The following is a 12,746-nucleotide window of genomic DNA, read 5'->3' on the forward strand; positions in this document are numbered from 1 at the left end:
AAACCGGTTTTGGCAAACCCCTTGAATTTCTTGAGAGCCATTATCAATGTCCGTATCCACCTGCCACAATGTTTTATAAAATGTTACCTTTCTTTAAAAAAAAAAAAAGTTATATTTCTTATAGGCCATGATACAAAAAGGTAGGGAAAAACTAAAAGCTACTACAATAATGAAACCATATAAAAATAAGAAAAGATTGTAAATTTGTGAAGTCCCCATGGAAAACAGTATGGAGGTTCCTTAAGAAATTAATAATGGAACTACTGTATGACCCAACAATTTCTTCTTCTGGTTATTTATACCAAGAATAGAAAAACACTAATTTGAAAAGATATATTCAGCCATAAAACGTTAAAACATTGCCATTTGTGACAAAATGGTTGGATCGTTAGCATATTTTGCTAAGTGAAACAAGTCAGATGCAAAAACAAACAAAGTATGATTTCAACATATGGAATATAAAACAAGACAACACCGAATCAAAGAATAGGCTGATGGTTGCCAGAGGGCAGGGCACCTGTGGGGCTGGGTGAAAAAGGTGAATGAATTAAAATGTACAAACTGGTAGTTACAGAATAGTCACAGAGATGTAAATTATAGCATAGGGAATATAGTCAGTAATACTGAAATAACTATGTATGGGATCAGATGGGTACTTAAAATATAGCAGGGAATGCTTTGAAAAGTTTATGACTGTCTAACCACTATGATGAAACTAATATAGAATAATATTGAATGTAAACTGTAATTGAAAAATGAAAATGATACATTTTCAATTTTTAAAAAGTAAAAATGAACTAATAAAACAAAACTCATAGATACTGACAATAAGTAGAATGGCTGTTACCAGAGGGCAAGGGGGGTTAGAGTGCAAAAATACCTGAAGGTTAGCAAGTACGTGATAAAAAGAAGGAAACTAGACTTTTGGTGTTGAGCTCAATAGAGCATACATACTGTATTTTTCCATGTGTAAGACTCCCCCGCCCCTTTTCCAACCTAAAATTAAGAAATCAATTTTTTAAACATTTTGCTGGTTTTCCTCTTCAGACCTTTTTCTTTTTTTGGCATCTTAAGGAGTTTTTCTTTTTTTCTCCACTGTCTGATCATATACTCAGTGGGAGAAGGTCCAAATTGTCTCTCTGTAGCTCTATTTCCATGATCTTGTGCATAGCTGATTAAATGTAGTTTGAATTTTGCAGAGTAAGACAATCACTTACCGGCATTTATCTTTTTATTTTTATTATTTTTTTAATTTCTTTATTAAGGAATTACATATGTGTCCTTATTCCAGTATTTATCTTTTTACGTTTTGACATCTTTATGGGCTCAGAACTCATCTGGTCCCTGTTCCATCTGCACACTCTCCACCTCCATCTCCAATTATGTCATCAGCTGACGTCAGTAACAATAAGGCTCCTGATGGGAGGAAGTCTGTTTGGCGAGGTATGGGCAGCTAAGTACCTGCAGGGCTTCCTCCTTGGCTAACTTCCCTGTATAAGACACACCTCGATTTTAGAAAAAAATAATAATAATAACATCTTATACATGGAAAAATATGGTATATTGAATTATAAAGTTGTGAACCTGAAGTTTATGTAGTGTTATTAACTAAAATTCCCTCAAAATTTTTAAAGAAATTTAGGCTAGAACAAAATTATCCTGAGCTGAGACTATGAAGAAGATCCCAACAGAAGAGGTAATATTTAAGCCTGACTATGGAAAAATAGAATCCAATGTATTGAAAAAGAAAGACAATGTTGGATAGCATCTTATAAATGCTTTCCTAATTCATCAAGCTGAGGTAAAATATTTCTGTAAGGAGCAGTTGACATGCAATTTGAAATGTATTATAAGGTTTATTTGTGAAAGATCTTTACAAATTAAGACACTTGCATGACAATGAGGGGCTATTGAAAGTTTTTCTGCTGTGGGTTTTTGGTGCTCAGGTATTTTTGGAGAACATAAATCCTAGAACACTCACTTTTTCTCTCTTCCAGGCACAGGTATTTGGGTACTCATTGGCATTTCTCATTTTTAAACTACTATTTCCCTGGGGATCTTTTTTAAAATATATTTTTATTAATTTCAGAGAGGAAGGGATTGGGAGAGAAAGAGAAACAACAATGATGAGAGAGAATCATTGATCAGCCTGCAACCCATATGCCCTTGACTGGAATCAAACCATGACCCTTCAGTCTGCAGGCTGATGCTCTATCCATTGAGCCAAATCAGCTCTTGGTAAACTTGTTTGATCCCTATTACTAGTAGTTGTTCTGAGAGTAAATCAAGACAAGAAAAATGCGGCAACATCTCCTGTGGAAATTTGCATTTCAATACATTCCCACACCAAGTGATGCAAGTCCATGGATCTCTGTTCCAAGGAGTTTCTCTCTGGGGCATCATCGTTTCTTCAGATCAGAAAAGTTTTGTCCAAATAAATGGGACCCAAACATTATGATTACAATAACTATCTAGTTAATTGCACTTGTGTGAGTTTACATTTAGTGCTAAATTCTCTCTTCTTCATAAATAATATACATGGGTAGGCAAAAGTAGGTTTATATTTGTGAATATGTGAAACAAAATTTATCCTTGTTTTAGTTGTTTATTAATTTATTAAAATTATATATAATTATAATTAAAATATAAAATATACACAAATTATTATTTGTGTAATTATTTATTATAATTATATTAGAGGCCCGGTGAATGTATTTATTCACCGATGAGGTCCCTCAGCCTGGCCTGCACCTGCTCACAATTCAGGACCCCTTGGGGGATGTCAGATTGCAGGTTTTAGTCTGGTCCTCAGCTCACCCCAGCCTGCTGTGTCTGCTGCTGCTGCTCAGTAGCTCTGCCGCGGAGGCGGGAGAGGTTCACGCCACTGCAGCTGCGCTTACCAGCTGTGAGCCGGGCATCTGGTAGCCATTGGTCAGCTGAGCTGCACTCCTGCTGTGGGAGTGCACTGACCACCACAGTCAGCTCCTGCATTGAGCATCTGCCCCCTGGTGGTAGTGACCGGTCGACTGGCTGTTCATTGGTTTGGTCATTTGGTCAGTTAAGATTTTATATATATAGATAAACGTAATTTTGAGAATCCTGTATTCTACATTGGGATTTTTTTTTTTTTTTTTTAGCCTTCCTAAATGTTAATCATTCACTAGAAAGAATGTGAGAGTTGGTTTCTTTCAGATGCACTGCATGTTTGAGCTGTTTTCTTAAAAGTTGCAACATATCTGTAGTTATCTTATTTCCTGGGTGACTATTCTAGTATGTGCAAAGTGCTTATTATGCATGTGATTCTTTTCCTAGTTATGCACTAACATGTTTATTATTATAATTTATTTTTATGTCAATAATTTATATATGTATAAATTATAAATGTTTTATATTAAATACATATATTTATTCTATATAATAAAGAGCTAATATGCTAATGAGGCTGAACAGAAGAACGACCGTCCAGACAACCTTCTGGACAGAGCCAGGGATGCAAGGGTAGGCCGAGGCTTTGAGGGACAGTGAGGGCCAAGCCCCTTGCACAAATATTGTGCATTGGGCCTCTAGTATTAAATATATAAAAGGACTGTATTAAAACATACTCCTTTTTCATGTTTTTTTTTTATTCAAGAGCAATCAAAGCTTGCTTGTTGTCTTTAACAATATTCAAGTTTATTTAAATACTATTTACTAAGGGGTCACCATGCTAAAGGTTGCAAAGAGAAACTAAGTAAAGTCATTGCATTTGTTTTTTCAAGAACTTACACCCCCAGAAACCAAACCCAAATTTTGAATATAAAAATGAACACATACCACTATAACCATATCTAGAAAAAATATTACATGATAAATGAAAGGAAATGTTTTAAGATAGTTGTAATAAAATACAAATTATTTTGTGTTTTATTGGAATTGAATGATAATAGTTTAAATATTTTTGTAGAGGAGATTTCTGAAACAGGGATTATCTCTTCCTCTCCATCTGAAATTTGTTTGAAAAGTCTGAGATTAAATTGAGCATTCAGATAAGCCCAGTAGATTTCTAATCAAAACAGAGTATATATTGATATGCCCCAGGCATTTTTTCAGCCATGAGAACTTTCTACTAAGGCCAGCATTATTGGAAGAAAAATAAAGATGAAAGTATATAAAGTTACAGTGTACCCAATAATAACAATATATAAAACATCCACAAATTACATAATTAAGTGCATAAAGAGTCTATTCAATAGCTTGATTTTTTTCTTTTTTGATCCCTAAAAATTGAAAGATGACTCTCATTGTGAAAATCTACTAATAAGCATAGCATAGCAACATTGTGAAAAATACAAAGAAAAAATTCTTTATAATGGAAAAATTTATTCTCTCCTTAAAGACTGTATCAACATTGTATAAATTTGTACTGTAATGCATACAGGTGTAAGCACTCAGGTTTGGTTTCCTGATGAGCTTTTGTGTATGTACATGACAAAAAAAATTGCAGGGACCCAATCTCCATATCTCCACATCTGTATGTGATGTCACGTAGAAAAGCAACAAATCAGAGGATGCCGCTACAGAAACTGATTTTAAAAAAACACTCAAGCTGCTCCTAAACAATAACTCTGGCCAACTAAACCATGGCCTATCAGAGAAATACATGAATATCAAAACTGAAATTAGGAGGGTAATAAACCCTGTAGACAGACTTTTGGTTCCTAAGTCAAATGGCGGCTCTAACAACAGCATTATTGTGGGCCAATTATCTAAAGCCATTTTGAAAGGCTGTTTTTCAGCATGTTTCTTCAATTCTTCAGTCTGTGGTGATGACCAACATCAGATACTATTAAGAAGTCTTCAAGCGTGTAAAATAATATGATTCCACAATGATTACATATTCCCTCTACAGCTGGCTGAGTTTTTACATCTCCATTTGTCATTGACGATTGTGTCCAATTAAATGATTAGCTTTTAAAAACTGCTGCACATTATGAGAGTGAACTTGTGTTCCATTGCACTGAGTGATGCAGAAACAAACTCATTACAGCATGTAATTCACCCATATTAAATAACAAACAGATGGCTGCTGTAAATGAGAGCTCCTTTTTCTCTTCAAAAGTGCCAGGAAAAAGGTGTTTTTATTTATCTTTGTTTCCAGCTTCTTTCTGTTTTCTTGACAAGTGGGCAGCTGGCTGCTGAGGTTTTCAATTGGTGCAGAAGAATGAAAAGCCTGTTTCCATTAATTTCCCCATAAAATAAGTCTTTGAATCATTTCTGTTATAAATGCAAGTGCAGTAGCAAGCTGCTGCTTGATTAATTCACTTATTATGAAGATTTCATCTTTTATAAGAGGGCCTGCAGGTAATTTATCTTGTTTAGTAAGATTAGAAAAATGTAATTATCTTGATACCTTTGGACCCCTCTCATTTTAATTGTGTTCCCATAAATTTCAAACATAAAGATGGGAATTTTTGTGCACAAATGTTCCAACATGTGGTCAAAAAATGTGCTGTAAGACTTGCATAAACATTTATCAAGTAACATATATTAAGACTGTAGTTATCACAGGAATGCAGAGAAATAAAGTCAGCAAATAATTGTGCTAGATATACAAACAAATACCTGCATTTCTGGTTCCCTAGTCACCTAACAGCTGGTGAGGTGAATGTTTTAAAATTCGTTTAAAAAACTTTTTTTTTAATCAAGCATAAATGTCACTAAGGACATGAAGGAATCTGTCTTATTTATACTAATAAAATTAAAACAGTTTGTCTTAAAATGTTCCAAATTCAAATGAATTGACTTACGAGTGTATATTTCACACATGGTTTCCAACATTTCCATTACATTTGTTCTCCATGGGAATTTGGATACATCTCCGGTTTTATAATGACAATGTAATTTGATTTGCTCCTTTAAAACCAATGTGAAGAGGGAAATGTTTTCCAATCCCTTTTCATGAGTTACTCTGCACATTCTGTCTTTCAGGAACCATTATCTCAAACTCGGTAGGACCACTTCCCTTTTCTCTGATCTTTCCTTCTCTCCTGTTGGACTTGGTGTTTTAATACCTTTAATCTCATTATATTGAGATTAAAGCACAATTAATTAATGTGCTTATTCCAGATTTAAAATATATCATGATTACCTACTTCATTACTTAGCATTGTTCTAAATATATATTTCTGTCAGCCTAGAATCGTTGTTATGGAAGAAGGCTATCAGGAATATTGTATGATATAATTCTATACTTTCAGAGTTATCCAGACTTTAGACAGGAGAGCATTCTGACTGGCATTAAACAGGCCAAGTGATTGCTTAGGTAAATTACATAAGGTCTGTGCTCATTCATACATACAATGAGATATTATATAATTGAGATACACCAAGGTTTGCTATATAAGGAAAGCACGTGTATTAAAATGATGTAGTTCAATTTATATCATACCTTTCCACTTTTAACTCATCCTTCTATACATTTCAATAAAATTGTGCAGCTTGCAAAGATGAGTTAAAATAACATGATAGAAACACAGAAAATATTGGTCTAAAAGGGTTGCCAGTTTGTGATATACTCTACCTTTGTGATATACTCTATTTTATGGATATAGTTGCTGCTTCTAAATGGGTCTGTCTCTAGGGCTTTGTGTAAAAAATTATAGTTGGTCAATATTTGCATGTTATTCTCTGATACATTTTAAGGCTGTATTATGTAATAAGATCCAGTGTCAGGGACAAGGAAGCTCCTCAATTTACTAAACAAGTGGTCTCTTCCCCTTTATTGTCTGTCTCTGTGACCTCACATGTACATGCAGCCCCTGCTCTGTCTACCCAGCTGATTTGCTATGAGCATCAAAGAAAGTATTTTGATGAATGAATTAATTTAATTATCTTGTTCATTCTAAGTTTCTCAAAACACTACCAAATATTTAGTGTTAAATAATTTTTATAATATTTATTAAGGCTACAGTATTCAATATTATGATTAAAAAGAGACAAAGGAACTAAGTAGATTTTTTAAGGATATATGTGTGAGGTTAATGCATCTGATGTAATTCATTACCCTGTTGTAATAATAATGGGAGGAATTGCAATATTAATAAGTAATCCTATGTTTTGATAATTGATATAGATGAAGTGGCATCTTAGCATTTTCCTCTAATTTTTTCTTGTAGTATAAGGTCTTCGCCATGTCTCCCTTCATCTGTCTTTCTTCTTACACTATTAACTAATGTTGATTAACATTCTCTTTATGGCTTCATTTAGAGATTTCTATGAAAGCATCTGGAATATTTTTCAAGACGCTCAAGACTTCTCTCTCATTGAGATAGAAATATGTGGAAAAAAAGACTTCTGTGATTCACTCTTAACTTGGAGCAGACAACTTGAGAAAAAAGAAAATGCCAGAATGATTTTTTTACCTGAATGCAAATTTGGTCATGAGCTTTCTCTATTATTAGGCTACTACATAAGATAAAATAAAATTTTAGAAACAATTGAGGAGATCATTTTATCATTGAGAAAGGGATTTGAACAGAACTACTCTCTGGCTCAGGGAAATTTCTGATATCTCAATGGGACAAAATCTCAAATTGTCATTATATACAATATTTCAAATTGGTTCTGAATTTGCACTAAGGAGTCTGGAGTAAGTTGCTATCAGATTAAGAAAATAAAAAATAAAAGGTGAGCACAGAAGAAAGAAGGAAAAAAAAAAAAAAAAAGCGTGTGAGCACACGCGCACACGCGCGCGCACACACACAGAATGTCTTCTAATATAAAAGCTAAAATGCTTAGTGAACCCTAATTTTGAGAGCCCTATTGGTTAGCAGGCCTTCATCTCCAATATGAACATGGTATCATAAAGGCAACATTTCATCATTCTCTTGAAAAGCATCCAAAAGCAACAACAAAAACATTGTAAAAAAACAACTTAATTTTCTTTTAAAATATGTGGGCTCTCAAGTAGATATAAGTAAATCACCAGAAATACAATAGAGTTAGGAAAATGCCTGCAGGAGAGAAAAGGCAAGAAAATACCACCAAAAGAGAAATAATAAATGAAAGAGACTATCAGTTGCATGTATGGAACACACACACACACACACACACACACACACACACACACAGAAATAGTTCTAATACCAAAGTCCAAACCCTTCTAATAGCAAAAATAGAAGTGAAATTAAGTGCTCTTCAAATAATTGGTCATTTCAGTTCTGTATTATAATGTAAGATGTCGCTCTAGTAAACCACAATGGCTCAAATAAAGAACACAGATAAATCTAATGATTATATGGGATGAACTGGCTTATCTTATGTTTTAGATGTTGTCAACTGAGATGATGAGATAGCCTCATTCACATGGCTGACAACTGAAGCTGCCATAGACCTGTTTCCATTGACCTTCTTCACATGGCTGTTTGGACTTCCTCAGAAAATAATCTCATTTAGCAAGATCTCTGACATAGAGACTCTATTATAAGACTGGAAAGGTAGAAACTGCCAGGACTCTTAAGGCTTGAAAGTGGATTGTCACATTTTTACTTGCTTTGGGTTGTCTCTACCATTTGTAACAATTAACAGGACATCAGAGTTTATGACTTTAGTTAGTGTATTTCAATATTTCTGAAATTTCTGTATTCTTGAAAAAAGCATATAAAATAAAATATTAAATACATATTTTAATATTAAATATTTAAAAATAGTTTGCCCAAACCTGTTTGGCTCAGTGGATAGAGTATCTGCCTGTGGACTGAAAGGTCCCAGGTTTGATTCCGGTCAAGGTCATGTACCTTGGTTGCGGTCACATCCCCAATAGGAGGTGTGCAAGAGGCAGCTGATCGATGTTTCTCTCTCATCAATGTTTCTAACTCTCTATCCCTCTTTCTTACTCTCTGTAAATATCCATAAAATAATAAAAATAATTAAATAAAATTAATATTAAAATTAATAAAATTAGATATTAAATAATATTAAATAAAAATGTAAGCATCACTTTTTTTATAAAATTAAAATTTAACAATATTTTTTCTTTTTGTAATAAAACAAAATTTTGATAGGCACTGGAATGACCTTCCTTGAGTACTTACTGCATAAATGCACACAAATGAATAATAACATTGAATTAGTCACTGGGGATTTTATCAGACCTTTGGACCTTGTTTTTAAAAATTGTCTTCTGAAAATGAGTGGGATTAGAGTTATATTACAGTAACATGTTGATATGTAATTATTTTCCATAAAAAAAAAGTGAATACTTGTTTTATAATCAATTGTAATATTGCCAAATTCTCTTATTCTACAGTAATATTTCAGAAAAGAATATCCGTCAACATTTGGATATTTTTGACTATTTCACTTTGAAAAGACAAGTAGGCACCTCTACAGCCATTGCCACCATTGGTTAAAATGGATGACCTTTTACATATGACCACAGAGGGACCTCAACTTTTCATCTTAGTGACTTTTTCTTCCATACAAATTACTATGGTATTTGGTCCATAACACAATCTTAACCATAGGCTTTATCAGTTATATTGTTTCTGCTCCTTCTGATTTTTAAAACAACAACAAAAATTGTTTTAATACCTTGTGCTTAATACTCTTAATGCTGTTTAGGCCTCATCTGGCCACCAGATGCACAACTAACCACTTCCTATCAAAGAGGTTGTTGAGGGATTGATATGTTGGCAATTAGGTTGTTCATATAACTCCTTGGCATGGTGCGCTCTTCATAACATTGCGCTTCATGTGGCATTTGAAATTCTCAGGCATGCATTAGTTATCTCATTTGGTCATTTCCACAACCCTGTGAGGAGACAAAACTGGCACCAACTTCAACACTTTTTTTTTCAGATGCTGAAGTTAAAATCCAGAGTGATGAAGTGACTTATGAAAGAGACAACACTTAGACACAGTCAAGCTGAGATTAAGAACTCATGTTTCATGAGTCCTAGTCTAATGCTCCTTCCACTAAAATTATTCTAGAGAAAGCTTTGTAGCCACCTTCTCTCATTTTGTAGTCACATGGCTTCAAGGCCCTCATAAACTATAAAAATCCACTGCTTAACTTACACTTGATCCCAACTATGGATACATTAATTCAATCCAGCTGTATAACTACAGAACCTAACACTAGACGAATAAATGATTGACTAAGCAAATAATCACATACATAAATATATATTGTGATCATACCACAATGTATATTATCCCTATACCTAATGGTTTTAGAGATTTATTATGTACCTACCACTGTACTATACTATGCATTTAAAATGCCATCTCATTGCCTGGCCAGTGTGGCTCAGTGGTTGAATATTGCTCTATGAATCAAGAGGTCGCAGTTTGATTCCCAGTCAGGCACATGTCCAGTTATGAGCTCAATCCTCCGTAGGACGTGTGCAAGAGGCAGCCGATCAATGATTCTCTCTCATCATTGATGTTTCTACCTTCCTCTCCTTTCTTCTTTAAAAACATTAAAAATATATTTTTTTAAATATCATGTATTTTTTTATATTTTTTATAGAATTGGTTAGGATTAGTATTCTCAATTTACAGATGATAAACTGAAGTTCAAGGAACTTTTCCAAGGGTACACAACTAACAAGTGGTGACTTCACGATTTGAACCCACTTCCACTGACTTCTTCATCTTACTGGTTTTACTGCACTTATTTTTATCAACATAATTAGAACTTACACATACAAGGCACTATACTAAGTAACTTCTAAATATTAACTAATTTAATCACTGTGATATGCTTATTCCAGTGGCTGGCAATTTTTGTTCCATGTGCTTCATGACATGCATGAAATATGGAATCCATCTCAGTTCATTTAAATTATTCACAGATTTGGTGCTTCTTTTCTTCTAAAGCACATACAAAATGCAATTTTGTATGTAAAGAGCATAACAGCTTTTTACAACATGCTTTCTTAAAATGGATTTCTCTTTAGAATATCTTATTTTGTTAAATTTCTTTATTGATTAAGGTGAAATAAATAGTAAATTGTGGTCTTTGACATAAATTAAAACTGACCCTGTGTTATTCACAGTTATATGGTTATAAAAAGTTTGCTATTTCACTTTTGAAAGGATTAATACTGTTGGAAGCTGTTCTTAGAAAAATGTTGTTGTTTTTTTTAATCAATGAAACAGAATGTAAAGTATGTAAACAAAACGCATTAAAAATTAAAAAAAGAATAAGTAAGTAAAAATATTTGAATGACTTTAAAGCAGACATGTACTATACATAGAAATTACATACCAGTATTGTAGATCAAATGATCAGGTACAATTAAGAGTGCTTTGAACAATTTTTAAAAAATATATTTTATTGATTTTTTTACAGAGAAGAAGGGAGAGGGATAGAAAGTCAGAAACATTAGAGAGAAGCATCATTCAGCCGCCTCCTGCATACCCCTTACCGGGGATGTGCCAACAACAAAGGTACATGCTCTTGACTGGAATCGAACCTGGGACCCTTGAGTCCGCAGGACGACGCTCTATCCACTGAGCCAAACTAGTCTTGGCAGCTTTGAACAAATTTGAGCAATATATTATTTTCAGTTTGTTTCATAACTTGAAAAATTAAAAAATAAGTACATATAAGATTTTATTTCTGCATATAGATATTGTTTTAAATTAATGTAAAGGACATGATTTAAAATATCACGATTATAATGTTAAAACATTTTATAATTTTGTTCAGTAATAGTTACTCTTAAGATTCCTCACTATAATATTTGAACATATTAAGTACAACTAATGGTTCATTTTTCAATGCAAATAGTGCTTTAAATAATGTTATTGACAATTTACATTGCTACTGCTTCAGCAGAAGAAAATCTCTACAGATTGAGTAAATCAGATCAGTTTTATCAAATATGACTTTTCTGTCAATACAGTACAAATTATGTGAAAATCTTGACTAAAATGACAATTAGTGATTTTGCTGAAAAGAAAGCAAAGCAAAACATATGGAATCTATAATAATCTATAATAATAAAAACATAATATGCTAATTAGAGCAGACATTCTAATGATCTTCCAGACATCATTTTGGACTTCCTTCCCAATGAACCCACTGCAGCAGGGGCTGAGGCAGAGGTGGTTAGGGGTGATTAGGTAGGTAGAGGGAGGCATGTGGTTAAGAGCCAGCAGTCCTGTATTGCAAGAGGGATGTCCAACTTCAAGTTTAGGCCCCATTCTGCAGGGACATCCCCTAAAGGGTCCTGGATTGCAAGAAGGTGCAGGCCGGGTTGAGGGACCCCCTTGTGCATGAATTTTATACACCGGGCCTCTCGTAAAATATTAAAGTGTAAAAATTATTATCTTTATTTGATTACTCATCTAAATTTTATGGACCACCCTAACCACTTTGGCTCAGTGGATAGAGTGCTGACCTGTGGACTGAAGGGTCCCATGTTTGATTCCAGTCAAGGGCATGTACCTTGGTTGCAGGCACATCCCCAATAGGGGGTATGCAGGAGGCAGTTGATCTGATGTTTTAACTCTCTATCTTTCTCCCTTCCTCTCCATAAAAAAAATCAATAAAATATATTTTTAAATAAAATAAAATAAAAATAAATATTATGAACCCAGCCCACATGTAAACATCCACACATGGACAATAATAATTAAATTCAATCACCTTTGATATTATATTTTGTCAACTTTCTGTTACATAAAACAAACAACAAAAAAACCCACTCAGGTTTACACATATAAGCACACATATACTCATAATGAATTTATACTTA

Source organism: Pipistrellus kuhlii, unplaced genomic scaffold, assembly GCF_014108245.1.
Source record: "Pipistrellus kuhlii isolate mPipKuh1 unplaced genomic scaffold, mPipKuh1.p scaffold_m20_p_3, whole genome shotgun sequence".
Taxonomy (NCBI): domain Eukaryota; kingdom Metazoa; phylum Chordata; class Mammalia; order Chiroptera; family Vespertilionidae; genus Pipistrellus; species Pipistrellus kuhlii.